Raw genomic sequence first — 5,092 nt, 5'->3', positions numbered from 1 at the left:
GGGAGGGGTGTATTGTTTGAGATGGGGATCTTTCTGTTTTGTCCTGACTGTCCTAGAACTCACTATGTAGATACCCTGCCCTGGAACTCCAGAGAAGTGCTGGGACGAAAGGCATGTACCACTACACCAGAAAGTAGTTGAAATTTAACAATCTAGCAATGGAGTATTCAGTATACCCTAGAGCAACCTGCTTATTTCATAAGCGTAAACAGCATCGGAGTCTAACAAGTGAAACCTGTCATCTTATTGAAGAACTGTGCACCCTGACCAAGTAAGAGTTAGACCAGGAACACAGGTTTTAGCCCCAAGGGTGTCTAGAAGTTTGATTCAAATGGATCTAAATAAGGACGGAAATAGGATACTAATTTTCAGATGACACAATTCATTATGTAGAACATAAAAAAAATAAATCTCAAGGAACTAGAGAGATGGCTTAGCAGTTAAGAGTACTTGCTCTTTCAGAAGACCTGGGTTTGATTCCCAGCACCCACGTTAGGTAGATAACAACTGTCTGTCACCCCAGCTCCTGGGTACTTAACATTCATAGATATCTCTGCTTCATGTGTGACACTAACATCTACACATAATAAAAAAAAAATTTAAAGAAAAACCAAAAATGTTAAGACTAAGCCTAAGAAATGAATTCAGCAAAGTTGTAAGATTAAAAGAAATCAGATTTGTACATTGGAAACACATTAAGGGACAGGAGTATAGCTCAGTAATGTGGGCCTGCCTGGAGTGTGGAAGGTAGGTAAGTGTGCATCGGTGACTTCCTGGGATTTTACCTAAGACCAGTTTGGAGAGCTTGTGGGTTTAAGTTATCTAGGGGAACCTGAGTAATTCAAAGGCAGCTGTCTGCTGCTTTACGTACCTAGAGGAAGAGCCTTTCAATCTTCTAGCTTTCTGAGTTTCCTCAGTCTTGGGAATGTTTGATTAGGACAGACACTGCTGCACTAAAGAAAATAAGGAAAGGACACTTGTTTGGTGACAGCATTTCCCTATTGTGTTAACTCTATCACTGTGACAAAATACTGAGAATTAGAGGGGGAAGAGGCTTGATTGTTGGCTTACAGTTCTTAAGTTTGAATTCATGGTGTCTGTTTTGTTGCTGTGAAGAGACACCATGACCAAGTCAATTACAAAAGAAAGCTAACAGCTGGGCCTGATGTTACACAGCTTTAACCCCAGCACTAGGAGACATAGGCAGGTGGATAAAACATTTCATTGGAGCCTTTGCTTACAGTTTCACAGAGTGAGTCCATGACCATCGTGGTAGGGAGCATGGTGGCAGGCAGGCCTAGTGCTGCCTGGAGGCAGTAGCTGAGAGCTTATATCTTGTCTACAAGTAGGCAGAGAAAGACTGAAACCTCAAAGCCTCCTCCCAGTGACACTTTCTCTCAACATGGCCAGCCTTCTAATCCTTCCCAAACAGTTCTAGCAACAGGGTCCAGGCATTCAAATAAATGAATCTATGGAGACCATCCTTGTTCAAACCACCACATGTGGTTACAAAACTCATTTGTTTCTGGCCTTGTGAGAGAGCATCATGGTGTGGGGCACATACAGCAAAATTATGGACTGGAAGACAGAAAAGGCAAGGGAGAAGGGAACAAAACTGTTGAAGGGCAATGCCCCAGTGACCTGAGCTTCCCACCACCTCCCAGTAGTCCCTAAGCTATGAATCCATGTATGAGTCAGACAGCATTCCAAAGGCACCTCTCTTGGCAGTCGCAAATTTGCCACAGAGGATTGTTCATCCTGCTAGCAGTTGTGGCAGGCTTTCTTTTGGGCCACCAACCAGCTCCCAAATCATGACACGGAGACTGATTAGTTATGAATGCTTGGGCTTATCTTCTGCTTGTTCCACTAGCTCTTAGAACCTAACCTGTTTCGTCTACATTTTGCCTTGGGCTTTTTACCCTCATTTGGATGTCCTACTCTGCGTGCGTGCGTGCGTGCGTGCGTGCGTGCGTGCGTGCGTGTCTGTCTGTCTGTCTCTCTCTCTCTCTCATTCTCTTCTCCCCAGCCTAGATCCCTCCTACTACCTATTCTCTCCCCATCAGTCCCTCTTATCTCTCTACTGCCTATTACATGTGCAGCTTTTTATGAGACCAATCAGGTACCTTATGCAGGCAGAGTCACACATCTCTACATATTTAAACAAGTGCAGCATAAACAAATGTAGCACATCTTTATAGTTAAATAATATTCCATAACATTTCTCCCCTTGATAAGGATGTAGCTTTAACATAGTAAAGCTATATACACTGTAAGAATAAATATCAAGTAAGAATTACATTTGCACTATTCAGTCCATTGGTATTTGGCAAGCTCAGAGAAAATGCTCCATTATTTATCCTTATCTTGGTGAGTCCAAAGGTTTATACCCTATTTACCTTCTAGTATAACTAAGGAAAACTGCAACAATAACTAGTCTTCAACTCCATCAAAGATTTTTTTGGTGTAACCTTGGCTGTCCTGGAACTTGCTCTGTAGACCAAGTTGGCCTTGAACTCAGATCTGCCTGCCTCCAGAGTGTTGAGATTAAAAGTGTGACACCACTGCCCGGCTATTTCCTAGTTTTAATTCTTTTTAATCTGATAGGCTCTTTGGTCAAATAAATGGGATCTGAGTCCTGTCTATGGCTCAAGCTGGAGACTATAGACACTAAATGCCAGAAAGACAAGAAAACACCCTTCAAGAGAGCCAAACTCAGGTCCTCCGCAAGAGCAGTACAAACTCTACTGCTGAGCCATCTCCCCTGCCTCCAACCCTACAACACATTTCTTTTCATTTTACATGCAAACCACAGTTCCCCCTCCCTTCCCTCCCCACTCCCACCTTTCCTATACCCAGCCCTCCATCCACTCCTCCAAAAGGGTAAGCCTCCCATAGGGAGTCAACAATGTCTGGCATATCAAATTGTCTGTCAAAGGACCAACCCCCTCCCTGCTGTATCGAGATTGAACAAGGTATCCCTCCTTAGGGAATGGGCTCAAAAGCCAATTCATGTACCTGGGATAAGTCCTGGTCCTACTGCTAGTGGACCCACAGAACTGTCGCTCACATTCAGAGGGCCTTGTTTGGTCCTTGTAGGTTCCCCAGCTATCAGTCCAGAGTCAGTGAGCTCCCACTAGCTTGGATCAGCTGTCTCTGGGTTTTCCCTATCATGATTTTGACCGCTTTGCTCATATAATCCTTCCTACCTCTCTTTGGCTGGACTTCAGGAGCTCGGCCCAATGCTTAGCTATGGATTTCTTCATCTGCTTCCATCAGTTAATAGATGAAGGGTCTATGATGACAGTTAAGGTGGTCATCATTAATCTGATTACAGGGGAAGTCCAGTTCAGGCACCCTCTCCACTATTGCTAGGAGTCTTAGCTGGGGTCATCCTTGTGTATTTCTGGGAGTTTCTCTAGTGCCAGTTTTCTCCCTAATTCCATAATGGCTTCCTCTATCAAGATATCTCTGGGCTGGAGAAATGGCTCAGAGGTTAAGAGCATTGGCTGCTCTTCCAGAGGTCCTGAGTTCAATTCCCAGCAACCACATGGTGGCTCACAACCATCTGTACTGAGATCTGGTGCCCTCCTCTGGCCTGCGGTCATACATCGAGGCAGAATGTTGTATACATAATAAATAAATAAATCTTTTTTAAAATAAAAAAGATTTCTGCTAGGTGGTGGTGGCACCCACCTTTAATCCCAGCATTAGGGAGGCAGAGGCAGATCTCTGTGAGTTCCAGGACAGGCTCCAAAACTAGAGAGAAACCTTGCCTCAGAAAAAACAAAAGGGAGCAGGGCGATGGTGGCGCACGCCTTTAATCCCAGCACTCGGGAGGCAGAGGCAGGCAGATCTCTGGGAGTTCGAGGCCAGCCTGGTCTACAGAGCTAGTTCCAGGACAAGCTCGAAAGCCACAGAGAAACCCTGTCTCGAAAAAACAAAAAGAAAAAAAGAAAAAAAAGGGTCCTTGTTACCTAGCTTCTCAAGTGTTGTATATTGTGGGCCTGGTTATCCTTTTTTCCTGATTTTTTTTTTTTTTTTGAGACAGAGTTTCTCTGTATAGCTTGATACCGGTACTGGAAGACTTAGTAGACCAGACTGGCCTCAAATTCACTGTGATCCTCCTGTCTCTGCCTCTTGAGTGCCAGGATTAGAGAGATGGCTCAGCCATTAAAGGCTAGGCTCACAACCAAAAATATCTTTTTCTTTATAGCTAATATCCACTTATGAGTGAGTACATACCGTGTTTGTCCTTCTGGGTCTGGGTTACCTCACTCAGGGTGGTTTTTTCTAGTTCCATATATTTGCCTGAAAATTTCAAGATGTCATTGTTTTTTTACTGCTGAGTAATACTCCATTGTGTAAATGTACCACATTTTCTTTATCCGTTCTTTGGACGAGGGGCATCTAGATTGTTTCCAGGTTCTGGCTATTACAAATAACATTGCTATGAACATAGTTGAGCAAATGTTCTTGTGGTGTAAATGTACCTCCTTTGCCTCCTTTGGGTATATGCCCAAGAGTGGTATTGTAGGATTCTTGAGGTAGATTTAGTCCCAATTTCCTAAGAAACTGTCATACTGATTTCCAAAGTGGCTGTACAAGTTTGCACTCCCACCAGCAGTGGAGGAGTGATACCCTGACTCCACATCCTATCCAGCATAAGTTGTCATCATTGTTTTTGTTGTTAGCCATTCTGACATTTGTAAGATGGTATCTTGGGAAACAGCCTTGAACACACTGGCACAGGAGACGCCTTCCTAAATATAACATCAGTGGCACAGACACTGAGAGCAACAATTAATAAATGGGACCTCCTGAAACTGAGAAGCTTCTGTAAGGCGAAGGACATGGTAAATGAGACAAATGGCAGCCTACAGAATGGGAAAACATCTTTACCAACCCCATATCTGACAGGGCTGATCTCCAAAATATATAAAGAATTCGAGAAACTAGGCACCAAAATACCAAGTAAACCAATTTAAAAAATGGGGTGCAAGCCTGGTCTACAGAGCTAGTTCCAGGACAGGCTCCAAAGCCACAGAGAAACCCTGTCTCGAAAAACCAAAAAAAAAAAAAAAAAAAAAAAAAA

The sequence above is a fragment of the Microtus ochrogaster genome, chromosome 8, assembly GCF_000317375.1.
Source record: "Microtus ochrogaster isolate Prairie Vole_2 chromosome 8, MicOch1.0, whole genome shotgun sequence".
NCBI classification, from domain to species: Eukaryota; Metazoa; Chordata; class Mammalia; order Rodentia; family Cricetidae; genus Microtus; species Microtus ochrogaster.
The sequence above is the reverse complement of the archived record's forward strand: the minus strand, read 5'-3'. Positions refer to the sequence as shown.